The 22971-nt window shown below is 45.8% G+C and overlaps 1 long non-coding RNA gene across 1 annotated transcript; it reads right to left on the bottom strand.

Annotated features, from left to right (window-relative positions):
- Positions 1-213: 213 nt before the first annotated feature.
- On the bottom strand, positions 214-2038 carry LOC124688832. Its single transcript, XR_006998635.1, has 4 exons — positions 1489-2038; positions 1323-1415; positions 1088-1243; positions 214-954 (listed from the first exon to the last, which is right to left on the bottom strand). It is a non-coding gene; the product is annotated as an uncharacterized LOC124688832 (long non-coding RNA).
- Between the last annotated feature and the right edge of the window lie 20933 nt (positions 2039-22971).

Genomic DNA, 22971 nt, shown 5'->3' with positions numbered 1-22971 from the left:
ATACAAGTGACATGCGTGTTATTGGCTGGATGGTTGTCCAGTACATAAATTTGACTGCACAAGTAAAATTAGAACAACAAATCCAACATACAGGCTGCATAGCTCTAGAAATCCATCGCGGCTGTTAAAACCGTCGGCAACACACTAAAGTTCAAAGATCTGATAATATAAAATGCAATGAGATTTGATTTTTTTTTTGTAAAAAATGCGGAGATAAATAAATGGAGATAGCAAGGCAGGCGAAAGAAAAAAAAGGATTGATGTAGAAATTTAGGACACATATGAGAATATCTCACCTCGTTTATTCAGGTGTCCTCGGAGTTAGCTTGCTAAAAAATTAAGATAACGACACTATATGTAGCAACATTTTTCTCTATATGTAAGAACATGGATATCCCTTAAGATGTAGAAATTTAGGACACATATGAGAATATCTCACCTCGTTGATTCAGGTGTCCTTGGAGTTAGCTTGCTAAAAATTAAGATAACGACACTATATGTAGCAACATTTTTCTCTATATGTAATAACATGGATATCCCTTAATTAGCAGATACGGCAAGACCATAATCTGACAATTGCGAGGAATTGCCACAGTTAGTATAAGATCCGACCTAAAACAGAGAATTCACCTTTAATTTATTTTTCAAGATTATGTTGGTACAAAATTGAGGCCTTGGATCAAAATCATCATGCATACATGATAAAACTTTCACAAACTCGTGTACCTTGTTCGAATCAACCTGCACATCAGCACACGCAGACCCAAATGCATTTTCTTCTCCAGAAATACAACAGTTGGCAGAAGTAAAAAATGGCAATAGGAAAATCATAAACAACTTGATACTCTTTGGATGCTAGAGTAAGGAAGTCACAACCTCAGATCTCTCTATAACCAGTTGATGCACATCATTGCTCTTCCATGGAGATGGGAATGGTGCCAATGCCCCTTTAATCTGGAAGGATTATATTTTTAGAATAAGTAATAGTGGGTGAACATATAGAACTTCATCTGCATATAATCCCTGGTACATCAGGTGTCATGCTATTTTATACATTAAAAACCATAGGGCTCCAAAGGAAACTTACCAGATCCACTTATAAATGTATATTTGTACATTAAATTGGGTTAGCTTCCTATATGATCCGTGAAGCTAGACTTTTTGGCAGTGTTACACCCTGGAGTTTCAGGAAGCCGGAAGCTGGAGGACTTCCAAACACGCCCTAGAGTAGTTTAAATATTTCCTGCAAGGAAGAAAATTTCAAGGCTTAACCAAAGCAAGTTAATATATCTACGAATATAACCAAGTGAGTGCTAGCTAACCCAATTTAACCAAGTGAGTGCTAGCTAGAAGCAGCTCCTATTCGCCCTGGATCATTGTTCTCAGCCTAGTACCTAGGTGCTCAACGATATAACCTGGAGAAAGAAGAATTACAGAGAGCACCGGCTCAGACATAAAGAAAGATGATGAGCTACGATTAGAGTTTACCTGACCGATCTGAGTTGTCAATCACACGCCATCAAGGATCCGAGCGTAACAGTCACCCACGCGGCCACGCGGCCCCGCCTCGTTCCCTTGCACCAGCGCGACGCCGCGGCATCCTCTTGTGCCGGCGAGCTACAGCTAGCTACCTCCTCCTCCTTCTCCTCTATGTATTTAAGGTGTTGATGTCGCTGGCTCAACATCCTGACCCACGCCACGGCCACCGGCCGCCGAAGAGCTCGACCCCTAGGAGCCCGTGGCAGAGGAGAGCATGGGCGAAGAAGAATCTGTGCCGCCCACTCCGATGATCGCCGCTCCATGTCACTCCCCGAGTCTTCAATCGCTACGGTGTCGCTCCACCTGAACCTGCCACCTCCTCGCCCACGACGCCCCTCCCCTGCTGCCCTCCACCGATTCTAGTAGTATTCCCCTCTGCTTCCGCAGCGGCCACAACTCGACACAGACTTCTGTGACCATACCGGTAGAACCTCGCGAGCATCTTGTACCGTCCAGGCCCTAGCCGACCTCGACCATGGCCGTCGTTCCCCGCCACCTCTACATTGCCGCCCATGCTGCTGCCGCGTACCACCGGCCCGTGCCATACATCGTCGGCCACTTGCAGCGCATCTCGACGCCTGCTGGATTTGTGCTCTAGATCTTGGCGGCTGCATAGCCTCCCGCCGCTGATCACCAACGGATTCTTCTATTTCCGCCGGCAGCCACTCCACATGTCGCCGGTCATCATCTCCTTTCTTCTGCTGGCCACCACAAAATCTCTGCCATCGGTGATGTGGATAGAGATTATTCTCTCTCTCTTGCTACAATGATTACGGTGGAGAAAAGCAATGGGAGAAGCACGGGTTTTCCAGAGAGGCCCAGAAGCGAGGAGAGGATGAATGGGGAGAAAAAGGTATCTGTTCAATGTGTCGATAGATCAAAAACAACGCCCGAGAACCGACCGCTAACACAGAAATCTAAGCACCGGCAAAGCCAATGTGTCAGCTGTTAGAAATAATCTTGTCCTAGTTGTATTAAAATTAGAGTTGTGTCGTTTAGATTTGAAGTTGCCCGTGTGTACGTAATAGTCCAGCTAGCAAGTTGTCTTGTGGCAAATACAGGTTAGTTTCTATAGTAGGAAACGTGAGAGTCCTAGTCGTTGTACTAGTTCTAGTGTAGGTCGGTTTGGTTAGCTTGCCATATCCACGTTGGCTGCTAGCTGAGTTTGAGTTGGCTTCGTGCCCGTGAGTCCGTGCAGGAATAGGGTCTAGGTGTTTAGGTCGGTGTGTGTCCATGTATAAATACACGAGAGGTCCTTCAGGTTTGTAACAGCGAGAAAACAAGTTGTACCGAGAAAATCAGAAAAGAAAATAAAGAATAGTTCAGAGGGTGCGACACGCACCCTTGGCGATAAATTGTGTGTTCGTCTAGTTTTATGTGATTGATCCGTGGTCGAATCCCAACATCAGCCACGGCCACACAGCGGAAAGACCCACTATTGAAGCATAGCCTTGGTGGCACACGCCACCCAGAACTAACTTTTTCCCAAAACAACCGCATACTGCACACAAGAGAACCCTACAAAAATCAAGCCATCTAAACACGATACGCCCCAAAATTCTGAGAAAAATCAAGGCTGTTCAGGTTTAATATAATATAATAATAATATAGTTATGCCTTTCGAGCTCGAAAAAATACAAATAATCTTCATCCTCAAATGAACAGAGAGCCATGATCATGAACGGAATCATCGCTCAACAGGGTGGCTTTAACCTAATCAGCCTCCGGACTCAAGATTCACTACTACCAGTCACCAAGCAGGGATTGCTATTATTACTCCGACAGCGGCCGGCATGCTAACAGTCTCCAATCTATTATCATGAGTACCAACTAAGTCAATTACAAAACAAGAAAGTTAGCATTCATATTGGAACAAGAAAGTTAGCAATGTAATTGCTTCACAAAAAAAGCATCCATACTCACACATGCTTACAAAAAGCATCACACGTGCTAACAAAAAAAGCATATCCATAACAGGGAAAAATCAGGGGACACATGGTTACAAAAAGCATATCCATATCAGTGAAAATATCAGGGGACACATGCCTGCAAAAGCATATCCATATTAGGGTATATCAGGGGAATATACATATCCAAAAAAAGCTTGCAAAATACTACGGGTATGAGATTACATGAATACGGCATAATCATGTGCAAAATATACATATCCCAAAAAATCTTGCTACCACTACTGGTGTATCAACGGAAGAAACTCTTCTACAAGCCAAGTCTCATAAAGTTTCACGAAAGTCTTTGCTTCTTGAAACTCTCCACTTCTGGAGTCATATCATTCATCTCCGATGAAACAAGTGTGTGTGCCACAACTTTCCAAACTTTGTTGATCAAAGCCTACAAAAATAAACATACATGAAAAAACTTAAAAGTAAGAAACAAAGATATAATCTGTGAAAGACGGTTCCTCTCAAACTAAGTAACTTACAGGCTCAAACATCTTGAATTCCTGTCACTATCAATGTTCCATGTAAAGGAATGAGAAAACACCGCAATAAAACCTAAAAGAAATTATTGATAAACCAGGACTGATAAACAAAGAAGTTGTGGGTCAGGAAAAAAAGTTCAAAGATAAAGTAATCATACGTTGTAGTTTGTTGAGGCAAGTTATGCGGGATTTCTGGTACATAATTGTCCAGTGCAAAATTAAAACACTTACTCTCAGTACATGCTTTATGAAAATTTGTAACATGTAACAATGTTCATTTACTCTCAATACATGATATATGAAAAAATTGAAACTGAAACAATATTAATCATAATTAGTGGAAAGAATACAGAGGATGAAAAAAGTTACCATATTACTAGCCATTATAGCCTTCTTCTCCTTGTCACTTTCATGAAGTGAGTCAAGGAAGTTGATTTTCTTGAAGAGCAAATTGATGGAAGTTATTTTCCAGTGATTATCAGTCACTAGCGGGAAATGCAACTGAAAAAAGAAAAAATCAAAATAATTATGATCATAATAAACTAAAGCAGAACATAAAAAGTTAGAAAAAATGCTAAGAAAAGAAAAGGCTATCCAGCAGTAATACCAGATCACACTTAGCAAGGTTGAACGTCTTGTTCATCTTTCCAAGTTCTCTAATGATAGATTTGGCATTGAATTTCTCAGGTGGCACATTGAGCTTCGACTGCAAAAAAAGATGTATTCATGAATCAGGAAAATAAAAATTAAAAGAAACAACTATGTTAGGAAAAAAGGTACATAAACTTGGATTAAATTGAAATAAAAATGATAAGAAATTAGACCGCAAAAAATGGATTAAAAGAAATCTTCCTAGAACTCTTGTCATCTTTGACTTTATCGTTTCGTTCATTGAATAATTTCACAAATGCATCCATGACTTCATTAGCTTTTTCTCCTCTTGGTTTCAGAGATTGGTAGAACCTTTCATAGGTTAATGTGTGGCCATCTAAATCCACAACAATGCTAAAGAAAACAAAAATAAAAAAGTGTAAAATTAGAAAAAAATAATGAAAGATACAATACTTATCTCTCTTGATAAGTAAAGGGATTTGGTAATCTGCGCTCACCTTGTCTCTCTTAATTTCTTAGAATTTTTAAACAACATTTTACCAACATACTTATCGTAAAACATTTTAGCTGAGTGATCAACAATGAGATTAAGCCTCTCTTCAAAATTACAAGGTTTCTTTGCATATCTTTTCTTCCGCTTTCTCTTGTTGAAAGTGCATGGAGCCCTCATGCGTGATTTTGGTAATTAATGACAATCCTATGGACTATTGTTTGCATTGAGTTATATTTATAGGATTTGTCCATAGGCAATGCTTGAATCAAATGTTGGCTTCAAGATTGCAATAAGAAGCAAATGAAGAAGATCAAGTGTCAAGTATGTCTTCAAGATGAATATGAAGTGATCCCTCAAGTTTAACTTCAAGACATCAACGATGAAGTATGAAGAAATGAAGTGCAAGTTCAAGATGAGCCATCTCGAAGAGATCATTTGCTTGAATCTTGTCATCCATATGATGATCATGGATATGTGAAGATGCGTCGAAGAAGAAGCTCTCTCATAGTGGAGTATGGGGGAGCAATTCGCATGACTTCATCAACCAAGCACAATCAAGAAAGGCATTCCATCTTATTGCAGTCAAGACCGTCATCATCGAGCTCAAGTGGAATGCGCAAGATTAAGGTTTTCTCTTGATAGGGTTTCTTTCTCACTGATCTCATGGTTTAGTTGGAGGCCGGTTTATAGTTTAGTTATCGTACTATCAAGAGGGCTCTCGAGTGAGTAACTCGATCGTATCATTCGGAGAGAGCTCAAACCTTTGCATCCTTGCATCATATTTCTTGGTTTTTTTTTGGATCTTATCCATGTGATGGTTTATAGATTGTGCTTATTCTAATGACAAGCTCTAGTTCATCGAGAATGTTTTTTGCACGGGCAACTTATTGTATTTTCGAGGTTGGAGGTTTTACCGGTATGTCTTTTTTAGATAGGTCAAACCTTTCATCATTTATTTCTAACCTACCTTACTGGACTATAATGGTTCCCTGCATGATCTTGTAGAGTTTGTTACTAGCTTCGAAACGAGCCCAAGATCATCAAAATCGGAGTCCGGATGCTTAAGTTATGGTCTTTCTCGTTTAGCTGTTTCTGCCCGTTTTTCTCCAGGCCGGAATTTCCAGGCCGGAAATTTGCAGAATTTCGGCCCCCCGAAAAACAGATAAGGACCTACGACAATGAGCCCCTGGACCCCCCCCCCGGAAATTTCATTTTCTGGGCCGAAAATTCCGATGGGGGGCGGAATTTCCGGCCCTCACTTAGGCCGGAAATTCCGGCCTGTTATGCCCCAACGGCTCGATTTTCCTGGGGGGGGGGGTATTGATGACCCACAAGTATAGGGGTGTATCGTAGTATCTTCGATAAGTAAGAATGTCGATCCCAACGAGGAGCAGAAGGTGTTGACAAGCAGTTTCGATGAAGGATTCACTGTAAATGCTCACAGACAAGTATTCGGGGGTTTTGATGTAACGGATGAATAAAGTACGAGTAAGTAAAGTGCGAGAGTAACAATTGCAGCGAGTGGCCCAATCCTTTTTAGCACAAAGGACAAGCCGGTTTGTTTACTTATAATGACCAAACGTTCTTGAGGACACACGGGATTTTAGTCTAGTGCTTTCGCTACATACGGCTGATTAATCTTCATTGTTTTGATAAGTGTTGTGTGGGTGAACCTATGCTAATGTACCGCCCTTCCTAGGACTAATACATACTTGTGATTATACCCCTTGCAAGCATCCGCAACTACAAGAAAGTAATTAAGATAAATCTAACCACGAGTCTTAAACTACGAGATCCTGCTATCCCTCCTGCATCGATATACCAACGGGGGCTCAGGTTTCTGTCACTCCGGCAACCCCGCAATTGGCAAACGAGTACAAGATGCATTCCCCTAGGCCCATAAATGTGAAGTGTCGTGTAGTCGACGTTCACACGACACCACTAGAAGAATAACACCACAACTTAAATATCATAACATTGAATATTACTCAACCATACTTCACTACTAACATTTAGACTTCACCCATGTCCTCAAGAACTAAACGAACTACTCACGAGACATCATATGGAACATGATCAGAGGTGATATGATAATGAATAACAATCTGAACATAAACCTTGGTTCAATGGTTTCACTCAATAGCATCAATAACAAGTAGAAATCAACACCGGGAGAGTTTCCCCTATCAAACAATCAAGATCCAACCCGAATTGTTACAGCGGTGACGAGGTGCAGCGGTGGAGATGGCGGTGATGATGATGGAGATGATGATGATGGTGATGGAGATGATGTCCAGCTCGATGACGGTGACGATGGCGTCGATTTCCCCCTCTGGGAGGGAATTTCCCTGGCAGATCTCAGCCTGCCGGAGAGCTCTTTTCTCTCTGGTGTTCTCCGCCCCGCAGAGGCGGCTGTGGCTCTTCGCGACGTACCTCTGGGGCTTAGGTTTTCGGGACGAAGGCGTACGCGAAGAAAAGGAGGCGAGAGGGGGCTGTGGGCCCCCTCCTCACAGGGTGGCGCGGCCAGGCCTTGGGCCGCGCCGGCCTATGGGGTGGGCCCACCTCGGGTCCCCTCGGCTCCCCCTTCTGGCTCCCTTCGTCTTCTGGAAAAATAGGATTTTTCATATAATTTCCGTCAACTGTTGATCTTCCGAAATATTGCATTCCGACGGCGCTTTTTCCCAGCAGAATCCTGACTCCGGTGCGCGATCCTCCAATAATCATGAAACATGCAAAATAGATGATATAACATAAGTATTATCTCCAAATATGAAATATATCAATGAATAACAGCAAATTATGATATAAAATAGTGATGCAAATTGGACGTATCAACTCCCCCAAGCTTAGACTTCGCTTGTCCCCAAGCGAAACCGAACTCGGTAAACAGGACCACATGTTTATGGAGTGAAGAGTCGATAAATCAAATACGGACAAGAAGCATCATATTCATTCACACAAGACATTCTAGTGAACAACTTCCTCATATAACTCAACTTGAAACAAGTATAAGGTAATCACAAATAAAGGTGCATAAGAAATCATAGTTGGTGATGGCAAACTTCGTTCTTGGTCGAGAGAACAATTAACGAGGTTATTCTTATCTATCGAGCAGCGCTCTCATGTTAAAGTTTATATGGTCTGTTGCGGTCAAAACCCACCGGCGGGCAGCGACGGGCAACACGAGTAGAGCCGGGAACAACTTAGGGCTGCGGCTGGCCCTGGTCCCTCCGAGCGACGGCCCGCAAAGCCTCCGGTACACACGTCCGATGCTTGGTGCAGGGCGTGCCACCTGACCTATACCTGGTCGGGAAGGTGATGGAGATGCCTCGCTTAGTTTCCTGCATGGCATACACGTAAACATTAAATACGAGCCTCGATCGGCTCTCGGGTTATCCCGTGAATCGGCTCAAGGAGCCGATCCACCCATGATTCGTACGAGGTGCACGAATATATGGTGGTCCTGCTTGATCAAGATAAAGCTAATACGATCTACGACGATTTAGGGTTTTCACCGCATAATCGGATCATCCTACTCACGATTGGGCCTCGCGGCCACGCACGGTGATCGTAAGCCGATCCTAGACAAGGCCTAAAAACCAACACAAGGTTGATCCCCGGAACATCCCGTCTAGGACTAGCAAACGACACCCTACGTGCCGCTGGATCCTCCAACCCTTTGTAAGGCCTAACTATTGCAGATATTAAACTAATCCTTGAAGAACAAGGAGCAACCGTAACGGATCAGATCTACTAAATAATGATCAAGCGGGGTGCCGCCCCCACACCTAAGATAGGTGTGAGGGCGGCTAGATATGCAAGGGTCGCACTACGATAGCATGTTATACGAAGAACTATGCTAACCCTAACACATCTATGATAACTACGTTGCTCGCCATCAAAAAGGCTTCGATACGAGCAACGCATGAACAACATAAAGCCTGCTGCCTAGATCGCAAGATGCGATCTAGGCAGCATGATGCTTACCGGTAGAAACCCTCGAGACGAAGGAGTTGGCGATGCGCCGAGATTGATTTGTTGGTTGAACGTTGGTTGTTGTTTATTCCATAAACCCTAGATACATATTTATAGTCCAGGGGACTTTCTAACGTGGGAATAATCCCCACCGTGTACGAGACAAACTCTAACTTCTAAGATGCGATCTACTATAATACAGATACACGGGCAATCTAGCCCAAACTCTTCGTGTAAGGCCGCTTCAGAGATCTTCCACGTGTAATCTTCCAAGCCCATCTCCCTTACAGCCCACCTCCTGATTTGGCCAAAATCCGGTGATAACACATGCCCCCTGGTTTTGGTAATGATAATTTCAAAACCACTGCTTTTTCCTTCGAAGGGTCATGTCGTGGCAGAGCAGACTGTTGCAGGCATCCTTCATCATGATGTCCTGTCTTCTCGGCTTCTCTCGCAATTCGATAGCTTTAGCATCACCTCCTCGGAAACTGCAATGGCATTAAATCTCCACCAGGCTTCTCATTATTTATCCGTGCCGATCGATTAGCCCTCTTCATACCCTTCCCCTGTTCTAGCCATCGGCACCAAAAAACCCTCTTCCCCTGTAGCAATGTCTTCCTCTTCCTCTCGTCTCCTCCGGCCTCTCCCTCCAATCCTTCTCCTCGAGCGAGCCGGAGTGGAACTCCGATCATGCGCCGCAGGGCGACCTGCCTCGACCGATGGGGAAGAGGACCTCAAGTTCCTCACCGAAGGGGAGCCGATAAGCGAAAGTGAAGACGACCTCCATCCACTGGGTAAAAACCACCTCCCCCGACGGGAAGGGGGAAGAAGTAGAGGAAGAAGAAGAAAAAGAGGAGGGTGGCCCCTCCTCCCCGCTAAGCTTACGCCGGCCAAGCGATTCCGCGCTTGGGCGGACAGCGAAGACGATGATGATGACGAGGAGGAAGAGGAGGAGGATGAATCCTCCTCCTCCATCGGGTATCCGCCGACCAAGCGCTTCCGCTCCTGGGCGGACAGCGAGGATGATGATGATGACGAGGAAGACGAAGCTCCGGCCAAGGGCTGGGGTAGCAGCGACGAGGAACTTCCTGGGAGCAGCGCCGACGACATCGACGACGGCGATGACGAGGACAACGACGACTAGTAGAGTAGGACTAGTAGTAGCGGTGCATTAGGTACCAGATCCCTCTTTTGAGAGCCATCGGCTCTTTCTTGTAAAGCCGCTCTTTTGAATTAATGGAAATTGTTCTTTCAATTCATCTTTCAATTAATCCAATTTCCATCCTTCCGCTTGCCACATCAAGACCGATAGCAACGTATCGGATTCTTTTTCCTTTAGGCGCTCGTGAAGCCGGACTCAAATATCGATTGGACCGTCAGCCAAATACTTCTCAAATCCAGACTGCGATTTGATACACGACCATAAATTTTCGCAATCCCATAGCCGATGACTATTCATCGGCTATTTTGAAAATCCAATCTCTTGCGAGCAACAGGACGGTCCAAAACCCGTAAAAGCCGACATGACCTCCTTTTCCGGCTCCTCTCCATAACTCTAGCAGTCTTCTTCTGCAACACCTCACCGTTTTCAGAGAAGACCATGATGCAGGGTCAGCCGATGCAACTCCAATCGGCTCCAAGACGGAGCATCTACCAAGTTAGCTGCCCCCGAGCCTTAATCAAGGCGAGAATACCGGCAAGGATGCACAAGTCAGACCAGAAGGCTTTGACCTTAGGTAATCTGGTAAACCGAGATAGCCACCATGAAGAGTCACCCAAACTTGCCCTCATTGATCAGCTTTCTCCTATCGAACGCCGATGTTGTAGATGAAACACCACCAGCTTAATGAGAAAGAGGCTGCCTTGCATGCCTAACTGATGTTACTGCTGAACTTGGCGCAAAGGGTTGTCGGCTCATTGCAGCCAAGGCTGCTCTCATTGTACATCCCCTTCAAGGAAACAGAAGCTCTTGAAGCCGAACTGAAAACCACCTTGGCGAAAATTTGGGCCTTGAGCACATAGCCGGTAGGTCTTGTGTAACTGTACTAGAGTCGATAACTGTGCATCGGCTTTGTTCCTTAGTTCTAAAGTCGATGCCCTTGCATCGGCTGTATATCGTGATGAAAAAAAAAAATTACTGGCCGATTTTCCTAATCGGCCCCCAACGTTTCACTGTACACATGTTTATCTGCACATGTTCACATGTCCATCTGGTTTAGGTGCCCCCCGAGCCGAATCTGCCAGGTGACTGCAGATATCGGCTTTGTGGTTAGCCAAGGCACTGCACTTGCACGTCGGCTCTGCTAGGATCCGTGTTGACTTTCATCCACCGACGTGACCGCTGCCCAATAAATCGATGTTGAACACAAACAGAACATGTGGTGAAGATAATTTTGGCCGATTGCTAGAATCGGCCTCCATATTGATTGAAACGCTCAATGAAGGTTTCGTAACGTTCCTTCGTAGATAATTTGGGCCGATCCAAAGGATCGGCCTCGCCATGTTTCTCATCGGTTTGTCCTCGCTACTCGGTCAGACCGGTGGACAAGACCATCCCAACCTCATCCTTTGTCATGTCGATGCACTCGCTGTCGTCCACCTTGAGTGCATCGTTTAAACCTGGAACGCTAATCTCTGAAGGAAGGATGAACACCATATTTGTGCCAGCCGATGTATCATCATCGGCTTTCCTTTGCTTGGGGCGCCACTCCATTTTCCGTGGACGACCCTCTTCATGCAGGGTTCGCTGAACTTTCGCAGCCAGATCAGGTCGCGCCTTCCTTAGCGTACGCAGGTATAACCTTTCGGCTTCCTCCAAGCCGCGCAATCGCTGAACCCTGCGCTTTTGGGAACGGCTGAGTCCGTCAGGGCACCACCTTGGACGGTGGTACCTGTCTTCTTCTTCTTCTCCCTCGTCTTCTGAATCCTCGAGATCTTCCAACCGAGGGGACTCAGCGCGTTTGCTTTGTGGTGGGAGAGGCCCTAGGCGTTTGAACACGGACACGTTGGCTGCCTCCTTCTTCTTCTGGTTGCATTCTAGGCAATTGCCGATTGTGGGCAATCGGCTCATTCCTGAATCCCAGCAGTGTCTGAAGAAGGGGCAGTCCCAGTGCCTATCATTGTCGTCTTGCTCCCTTGATTTTCCTTTGGCACGGCGCTCGTGCTCCTCCTCATCGCGATCATGCCGACGATATCTTCTGGCTTCTCTAGCCAGACGATCTCTTTCATCATCATCGCTGGATCGTCGGCGTTGGTCATACTGACTCACATACTTGTTGAGGAGGTGATCAGAGAGGGGTCGCTGATATCTCATGTTCTTCACTTCTCCCTCTGTGACGTAGCGCTTGCCATCATGATTGAGTCGATCGCGTGGAGCGGCCTCCTCTGTGTCCTTGCTACGAGAGCAGTTGCCCTCGTCTCCATCCTTGCCAGTGTGGTGTCCAAGTCCTACCATGTTGATGCTGAACGAGGATCCTGGCTGGCAACCTTCAGGGTAAGTGCATTCCACCATGTTAACGGTGGGGAAGGGTTGGGTGTCGACTTTCATGGCGTACTGGTTGAATATCAGACGTCCTTGTTCTATCGCCATTTGGATCTGCTAACGCCACACCCTGCAGTCGTTGGTGGCATGGGAGAGCGAGTTGTGCCATTTGCAGTATGGCTTTCCGTTCAGCTCTTGTACCGTGGGGAATTTGAGACCTTCGGGTATCTTCAACTCGCTTCTCCTTGAGCAGGAGGTCAAAGATTTGCTCAGTTTTGGTCACGTCAAAATCAAAACCCACGGGCGGACCCGGTGGCTTAACCCATTTGCGGGACACGGGGGTTGCCCCCGAGTCCATTCAGCCACTGCTACCTCTTGATCTCCCGCGAAACTTCGTCTTCCTCTCGCCTCGACCAGGACTACCGCACGCTTGAATTTGTCCCGGTACAAGTCCGGGTGGCGCTGTTCATATGCCGACGGTTTCGAACCATGTGCGCCGGTGAGGGGTAGTCACGCTGGGAGGCCATGTCCTTGAGCGGTCGCTGCAAGGCCCGCTACGCCAACTCGACCGCTTCCTTTTCGGTCACACAAACCGAATAACATCGGTTCCTAAGATTCCTGAAGCGGCGGACGTATTCGTCACGGTTTCTCCACGCTTCGACGTATTTGTGCTAGATCGGCAAGGCCGGACTCGGAAGCCTCCGAGTGGTACTCGCGTATGGAACCTGTTCTTCCAACCGCTTCCAAGTCCGGATCGAGTCTGGTGGCAACGAGGTGTACCACCCGAAAGCCGATCCCGTGAGGGACTGTGAGAAGAACCTCACGCGTAGTGGATCCGACACTGAGGCCGTTCCTAGCTGTGCCAAATATCGGCTCACATGCTCGATGGAGCTGGAACCATCTGATCCACTGAATTTGGAGAAATCAGGGAGCCGATATTTAGGTGGTAGCGGGATCAACTCGTACTCGTCGGGGTACGGCTTGGAATAGCCAATTGCCCTCCTTTTCGGCACCATGCCGAACTGGTCTCTCAGTATAGCACTGATCTGATCCGCTGTGCTGGCTGCAGGAGTCGAACTCTGAAGATTCGCCGGGGTGGCGTACTTAGCCAGCCTTGCTTGCTTTTCCAGCTACGAGCCAAGCTGCAGGAGCTGAGCTCGCGGAGGTTCGTCGGGGTGGCATATTTAGTTAGCCACGTCTGCTTCTCAAGATCTGTTGCTGACGTTCCTCCTACTTTCCCAGAAGTCCCTGATGTCGCGGCCTGGTTTGTGAGCGCCCAGTTACCGCAATCTGGCACATACGTGCACATGTACCCATGAGGGATCTCCTTAGGCGCCTCATGCAAGACTGGCAGTCACTAGGGTCACCACCGATCTTGTAGACGACGAATGCCGGTGAATTCGGCACTTCCGGTGCTGCCAACGCAAATGGCAGCGGTGGACGGGACTGGAGTGGCAACTCTCCTTGATGCGTCCCGAGAGCTGGTCCTGACGGCGAGTACTGGTGCCTCATGATCTCCTGGATCACGCGAAGAGCGACACGCTCCAACGCGTTTACCAGGTTCTCAGAGTGGCGGTGTAGCGAGTGAGCCACCAAGTAGTTGATCTCCTCGCCGCAGGGACTCGGTGCGTTCTTCGACGGGGCGAGAGGTCTATCCCATCGAGTGCACCATCGGGCGTGAACCCCTTCCACCCGATGCCATGTGAACGGGTTCGTGGAAAGAGCCGATGAGGTCGGCTTCGAGGATGGCTTTGACCTCGTCATACTTCTTCTTGAGCTCGTCGGTCGGATCCTCGTACGTGATCGGGCGTGCCGTCCGCCATCTCGGATGTAGATGGCGATGTGGTTGATGTAGACGATTGTCCCACCGGGCGTGCCGGAATGTGTTGCGGTCAAAACCCACCGGCGGGCAGCGACGGGCAACACGAGTAGAGCCGGGAACAACTTAGGGCTGCGGCTGGCCCCGGTCCCTCCGAGCGACGGCCCGCAAAGCCTCGCGGTACACACGTCCGATGCTGGTGCGAGGCATGCCACCCGACCTATACCCGGTCGGGAAGGTGATGGAGATGCCTCGCTTAGTTTCCTGCATGGCATACACGTAAACATTAAATACGAGCCTCGATCGGCTCTCGAGTTATCCCGTGAATCGGCTCAAGGAGCCGATCCACCCATGATTCGTACGAGGTGCACGAATATATGGTGGTCCTGCTTGATCAAGATAAAGCTAATACGATCTACGACGATTTAGGGTTTTCACCGCATAATCGGATCATCCTACTCACGATTGGGCCTCGCGGCCACGCACGGTGATCGTAAGCCGATCCTAGACAAGGCCTAAAAACCAACAGAAGGTTGATCCCCGGAACATCCCATCTAGGACTAGCAAACGACACCCTACGTGCCGCTGGATCCTCCAACCCTTTGTAAGGCCTAACTATTGCAGATATTAAACTAATCCTTGAAGAACAAGGAGCAACCGTAACGGATCGGATCTACTAAATAATGATCAAGCGGGTGCCGCCCCCACACCTAAGATAGGTGTGAGGGCGGCTAGATATGCAAGGGTCGCACTACGATAGCATGTTATACGAAGAACTATGCTAACCCTAACACATCTATGATAACTACGTTGCTCGCCATCAAAAAGGCTTCGATACGAGCAACGCATGAACAACATAAAGCTCTGCTGCCTAGATCGCAAGATGCGATCTAGGCAAGCATGATGCTTACCGGTAGAAACCCTCGAGACGAAGGAGTTGGCGATGCGCCGAGATTGATTTGTTGGTTGAACGTTGGTTGTTGTTTATTCCATAAACCCTAGATACATATTTATAGTCCAGGGGACTTTCTAACGTGGGAATAATCCCCACCGTGTACGAGACAAACTCTAACTTCTAAGATGCGATCTACTATAATACAGATACACGGGCAATCTAGCCCAAACTCTTCGTGTAAGGCCGCTTCAGAGATCTTCCACGTGTAATCTTCCAAGCCCATCTCCCTTACGGCCCACCTCCTGATTTGGCCAAAATCTGGTGATAACACATGCCCCCTGGTTTTGGTAATGATAATTTCAAAACCACTCTGTTTTTCCTTCGAAGGGTCATGTCGTGGCAGAGCAGACCGTTGCAGCATCCTTCATCATGATGTCCTGTCTTCTCAGCTTCTCTGCAATTCGATAGCTTTAGCATCACCTCCTCGGAAACTGCAATGGCATTAAATCTCCACCAGGCTTCTCATTATTTATCCGTGCCGATCGATTAGCCCTCTTCATACCCTTCCCCTGTTCTAGCCATCGGCACCAAAAAACCCTCTTCCCCTGTAGCAATGTCTTCCTCTTCCTCTGTCTCCTCCGGCCTCTCCCTCCAATCCTTCTCCTCGAGCGAGCCGGAGTGGAACTCCGATCATGCGCCAGAGGGCGACCTGCCTCTGACCGATGGGGAAGAGGACCTCAAGTTCCTCACCGAAGGGGAGCTGATAAGCGAAAGTGAAGACGACCTCCATCCCTGGGTAAAAACCACCTCCCCCGACGGGAAGGGGGAAGAAGTAGAGGAAGAAGAAGAAAAAGAGGAGGGCGGCCCCTCCTCCCCTGCTAAGCTTCTGCCGGCCAAGCGATTCCGCGCTTGGGCGGACAGCGAAGACGATGATGATGACGAGGAGGAAGAGGAGGAGGATGAATCCTCCTCCTCCATCGGGTATCCGCCGACCAAGCGCTTCCGCTCCTGGGCGGACAGCGAGGATGATGATGATGACGAGGAAGACGAAGCTCCGGCCAAGGGCTGGGGTAGCAGCGACGAGGAACTTCCTGGGAGCAGCGCCGACGACATCGATGACGGCGACGACGAGGACAGCGATGACTAGTAGAGTAGGACTAGTAGTAGCGGTGCATTAGGTACCAGATCCCTCTTTTGAGAGCCATCGGCTCTTTCTTGTAAAGCCGCTCTTTTGAATTAATGGAAATTGTTCTTTCAATTCATCTTTCAATTAATCCAATTTCCATCCTTCCGCTTACCACATCAAGACCGATAGCAACGTATCGGATTCTTTTCCTTTAGACGCTCATGAAGCCGGACTCAAATATCGATTGGACCGTCAGCCAAGTACTTCTCAAATCCAGACTGCGATTTGATACCTGACCATAAATTTTCGCAATCCCATAGCCGATGACTATTCATCGGCTATTTTGAAAATCCAATCTCTTGCAGCAACAGGACGGTCCAAAACCCGTAAAAGCCGACAGCCTCCTTTTCCGGCTCCTCTCCATAACTCTAGCAGTCTTCTTCTGCAACACCTCACCGTTTTCAGAGAAGACCATGATGCAGGGTCAGCCGATGCAACTCCAATCGGCTCCAAGACGGAGCATCTACCAAGTTAGCTGCCCCTTCGCAGAGGGAAGCAGGGATTAAATCATGTGCTAGAGCTTTTCAAGTTTTGAAATCATATAGAGAGCATAAAAGTAAAGTTTTGAGGGGTGTTTGTTGTTGTCAACGACTGGTAGTGGGTACTCTAACCCCTTGCCGGACAAACTCTCAAAGAGAGGCTCCCATAAAGTTTTCTTTTTGGTTGACACTCCTTCCAACCTTTGCTTTCACAAACCATGGCTAACCGAATCCTCGGGTGCCTGCCAACAATCTCATACCATGAAGGAGTGTCTTTTTATTTTAGTTTTATTTAGATGACACTCCTCCCCTCCTTTGCTTTCTCAAGCCATGGCTAACCGAATCCTCGGGTGTCGTCCAACAATCACATACCATGGAGGAGTGTCTATTTGTAAAATTACAAAAGTTAATTAACTTGGGACTGGGAAGCTGATACGTCTCCAACGTATCGATAATTTCTTATGTTCCATGCCACATTATTGATGTTATCTACATGTTTTATGCACACTTTATGTCATATTCGTGCATTTTCCGGAACTAACCTATTAACAAGATGCCGAAGTGCCAGTTGCTATTTTCTGCTGTTTTTGGTTTCAGAAATCCTAGTAACGAAATATTCTCGGAATTGGACGAAATCAACGCCCAGGGTCCTATTTTGCCACGAAGCTTCCAGAAGACCGAAGAGGAGATGAAGTGGGGCCACGAGGTGGCCAGACTACAGGGCGGCGCGGCCCAAGCCCTGGCCGCGCCGGCCTGTGGTGTGGGCCCCTCGTGCCCCTTCCTGACCTGCCCTTCCGCCTACAAATAGCCTCCGTCGCGAAACCCCCAATACCGAGAGCCACGATACGGAAAACCTTACTGAGACGCCGCCGCCGCCAATCCCATCTCGGGGGATTCTGGAGATCTCCTCCGGCACCCTGCCGGAGAGGGGATTCATCTCCCGGAGGACTCTACGCCGCCATGGTAACCTCCGGAGTGATGTGTGAGTAGTCTACCCCTGGACTATGGGTCCATATGAAGGAGATATGCCCTAGAGGCAATAATAAAGTGGTTATTATTAATATCTTTATGTTTATGATAAATGTTTATATATCATGCTATAATTGTATTAACCGAAACATTAGTACATGTGTGATATGTAGACAAACAAGAAGTCCCTAGTATGCCTCTTAAACTAGCTTGTTGATTAATGGATGATTAGTTTCATAATCATGAACATTGGATGTTATTAATAACAAGGTTATGTCATTGAGTGAATGATGTAATGGACACACCCAATTAAGCGTAGCATAAGATCTCGTCATTAAGTTATTTGCTATAAGCTTTCGATACATAGTTACCTAGTCCTTATGACCATGAGATCATATAAATCACTTATACCGGAAAGGTACTTTGATTACACCAAACACCACTGCGTAAATGGGTGGCTATAAAGGTGGGATTAAGTATCCGGAAAGTATGAGTTGAGGCATATGGATCAACAGTGGGATTTGTCCATCCCGATGACGGATAGATATACTCTGGGCCCTCTCGGTGGAATGTCGTCTAATGTCTTGCAAGCATATGAATGAGTTCATAAGAGACCACATACCATGGTACGAGTAAAGAGTACTTGTCAGGAGACGAGGTTGAACAAGGTATAGAGTGATACCGAAGATCAAACCTCGGACAAGTAAAATATCGCGAGACAAAGGGAATTGGTAATGTATGTGAATGGTTCATTCGATCACTAAAGTCATCGTTGAATATGTGGGAGCCATTATGGATCTCCGGATCCCGCTATTGGTTATTGGTCGGAGTGAGTACTCAACCATGTCCGCATAATTCACGAACCGTAGGGTGACACACTTAAAGTTGGATGTTGAAATGGTAGTACTTGAATATGGAATGGAGTTCGAATATTTGTTCGGAGTCCCGGATGAGATCCCGGACATCACGAGGAGTTCCGGAATGGTCCGGAGAATAAGATTCATATATAGGATGTCATTTTATGTGAAATAAAATGTCGCGGAAGGTTCTATGGAAGGTTCTAGAAGGTTCTAGAAAAGTCCGGAAGAAACCACCAAGGAAGGTGGAGTCCACATGGGACTCCACCTCCATGGCCGGCCAGCCCTAGATGGGGTGGAGTCCCAAGTGGACTCCACCATAGGGGGCCGGCCACCCCCCACATGGGAGGTGGAAATCCCACCTTTGGGTGGGAGTCCTAGTTGGGCTAGGTTTCCCCCTCTTATGGAAGGTTTTGGTTCGGGTCTTATTCGAAGACTTGGACACCAACCCTTGGGGATCCACCTATATAATGAGGGGCCAAGGAAGGGGGCCAGCCACCCCAAGACCACAAGCTGGCCGCCCCCCTTGAGTGGCCGGCCACCCCCTCCCAAACCCTAGCCGCCCCCCTCTCCTCCATATAGCCCGCATAGCTTAGCGAAGCTCCGCCGGACTTCTTCACCGCCACCGACACCACGCCGTCGTGCTGTCGGATTCAAGAGGAGCTACTACTTCCGCTGCCCGCTGGAACGGGGAGGTGGACGTCGTCTTCATCAACAACCGAACGTGTGACCGAGTACGGAGGTGCTGCCCGTTCGTGGCGCCGGAACCGATCGTGATCAAGATCTTCTACGCGCTTTTGCAAGCGGCAAGTGATCGTCTACCGCAGCAATAAGAGCCTACTCTTATAGGCTTTGGAATCTCTTCAAGGGTTAGTCTTGATCATCCCCTCGTTGCTCCCATCTTCTAGATTGCATCTTGGCTTGGATTGCGTGTTCGCGGTAGGAAAATTTTTGTTTTCTATGCAACGTTATCCTACGAGTGGTATCGGAGCCGTGTCTATGCATAGATGGTTGCACGAGTAGAACACAATGGTTTGTGGGCGTTGATGCTCTTGTTATCTTTAGTTTGAGTACTTTGCATCTTTGTGGCATAGTGGGATGAAGCGGCTCGGACTAACTTTACATGACCGCGTTCATGAGACTTGTTCCTCGTTCGACATGCAACTTGTATTGCATAAGAGGCTTTGCGGGTGTCTGTCTCTCCTACTATAGTGAAGATTCAACTTACTCTTCTATTGACAACACTAGTATCACCGTTGTGGTTCATGTTCGTAGGTAGATTAGATCTTACTCGAAAACCCTAAACCACGTAAAATATGCAAACCAAATTAGAGACGTCTAACTTGTTTTTGCAGGGTTTGGTGATGTGATATGGCCATAATGTGATGATGAATATGTATGAGATGATCATTATTGTATTGTGGCAACCGGCGGGAGCCTTATGGTTGTCTTTAATTTTCATGTTGAGTAGTATTTCAAAGTAGTTGTAATAGTTGCTACATGAGGTGAACAACCATGAAGACGGCGCCATGAACCTTGGCGCTTACGCCGACAATGATGGAGATCATGCCCGAAGATGATGGAGATCATGTCCGTGCTTTGGAGATGAAGATCAAAGGCGCAAAGACAAAAGGGCCATATCATATCACATATGAACTGCATGTGATGTTAATCCTTTTATGCATCTTATTTTGCTTAGAACGCGACGGTAGCATTATAAGATGATCCCTCACATTAATATCAAGATAATAAAGTGTTCTCCCCTCGTATGCACCGTTGTAACAGTTCGTCGTTTCGAAGCATCTCGTGATGATCGGATGTGATAGATTCAACGATTCACATATAACGGGTGTAAGCCATGTTGCACACGCGGAATACTTGGGTTTGCTTGACGAGCCTAGCATGTACAGACATGGCCTCGGGACAACGGAAACCGAAAGGTTGAACACGAGTCATATGGATGATATGATCAACATGTTGATGTTCACCATTGAAGCTACATCATCTCACGTGATGATCGGTTTTTGGTGTAGTGAATTTGGATCGTGTACCACTTAACAACTATGAGGGATGTTGTATTAAGTGGGAGTTCATTAGTAATTAGATTAAAACATGAACTAATTATCATAAACATAGTCACGAGTAGTATTTTGAATTAATTTTGTAGTATTGGCATCCGTTTTCTACCATGCACTAGTCTTGTAATTGAGATAGAAATACTGTTAAAATCTGACAAGAAACTTTACGGATTGGTACCGTATTGTTAAAGAATCAAGAATTGATTAAGTCCTATTGCAAACTTTTAGTAAACCTCACATTGTTAATTCAAAGAGCTATGGTTTCAATTAGTACCTAAAGTTATCTTGTCTCCGTGAAACTTGAAGTTCAAATTTGTTTGAAAAGTAAGGAGCTGAAAATTTAGTTTTCGAAATAATCAAGGTATGAGATATATGTGATATCTAAGACCTTATTGCAAGATGATAGAATATAATTTGGTGAGACTACATGAACTCATAAGTTTTATGGGAATGTACGAAGGTTGAAGACGCAAGGCGTCACAATCCTCCAACTATTGGGGCACTAACAATATTCGCATATCCATGAAGTGACCATCCTTAATATGCACCGTTGCTAAGACTCGTAGTTTCGAAGCATCACGTGATGATCGGGTGTGATAGATTCTACGTGTGCATACAACGGGTGCAAGCTAGATTTGCACATGCAAATACCAAGGTTAAAACTTTACGAGCCTAGCATGTACAGACATGGTCTCGGAAAGTCGTCATGATATGATGGATAAAATTATGAGTGAAATTGTTCATCATATTACAAAGTTACTAATAGTGAAATCTGGAACACTTGTCATATGATGATCAACTTCAAAGTAAGAACCTCAAGGTTTTTGGTATTTGACCAACAAACCTAGAAGTTAATGATGTTGAAGTGTTTTTCTGAATAATGAGGAAAGCTAAAAGAGAAACTGCAAAAGATATTTTGGCAAAAAGAAAAGAAAAGACTAGAAAGTCTAGCTCAGGTGTATATAAATGATATACATGTTATGGTTGTATTCCTTGTTAACTCACACTATGAAATTCTTGGGTATTAGTACTATATTGGTTGGTATGAAGTGTCATACAAAACAACGCAATACAAGAATACAATGGCCTAAGTGACTGACAAGGAATATGATAGGAATGCACGTCAGGAACAAAAATAAAGTGTTATTATGTTCGTCATTGACATTCTATCTAGCCCTTAGAATTTATAATAAAGAGCTTAATAAATTGTTATTTTGCTCTGGTCAAATAAAAACAATGAGTTGTTTAAATTATGACATTACTCCAAGTACGATGGATAAGTTATTATAAATCTTAATGGTGAAACACACATACATAACACTGACGCTAAAATGCCATAAGGCAAATGTTTTGAATTCCACTCATTTGTGGAACCGCCATTTAGGTCATGTTAGAAAGGAACGCATGAAGGAACTCCATGCAAATGGATTTTTGGAGTCATTTGATTTTTGAATCATTTGGTGCTTGCAAATATTTTCTAAAGAGAATGATTAAAATACCGTTCATAGGCCAAAAGTTGAACGGGCAACTAACTTAGTGAAAAATACATGATGATGTATGTGGTTCACTGGGCATAGTTGTGTGCGGGAGATTCTTCTACTTCATGAAAACTTTCAAACAATGAATTGAGTATATATGTGGATATATTCAATAAGGAAAAGTTTGAAACATTTTTGAATGGATTCAAATAAATTTCAGCATGAAGTGGAAATCATCGTAATAGAAAAGTCAAATATCTATGATTGGATCATGGTGGAAATATTTGAATTACGAGTTTTAGCGAACATCTAAGAGAGTTATGAAATTGTTCTACAACTCACGTTTCTTGGAGTATCATAGTGATGATGAAGTATCCGAGAGATGTATCCAAACCTTGTTGGATTAATGATGAGATAAAATATTATGACGCCATTATATTTTTGTGGATTATGTTTTAGAGACTACCGCTTTTACACTAAATAGAGCATCATCATGATCCGTTGAAATGACACCATACAGGTTATGGCATGGGTATAAACCCTAATAGTCCTTTCTTTAAATTTTGGTCTAAACCAAAATCGGATGAATGTCTTTGTTGGTTATCCCAGAGAATTGATTGGGAATTCTTCCCACTATGTAGACAAAGACAAAAGTGTTTGTCAATGTTTC

The sequence above is a fragment of the Lolium rigidum genome, chromosome 2, assembly GCF_022539505.1.
Source record: "Lolium rigidum isolate FL_2022 chromosome 2, APGP_CSIRO_Lrig_0.1, whole genome shotgun sequence".
In the NCBI taxonomy this organism is placed as follows: Eukaryota; Viridiplantae; Streptophyta; class Magnoliopsida; order Poales; family Poaceae; genus Lolium; species Lolium rigidum.
This window is presented reverse-complemented; position numbering and strand designations above follow the sequence as displayed.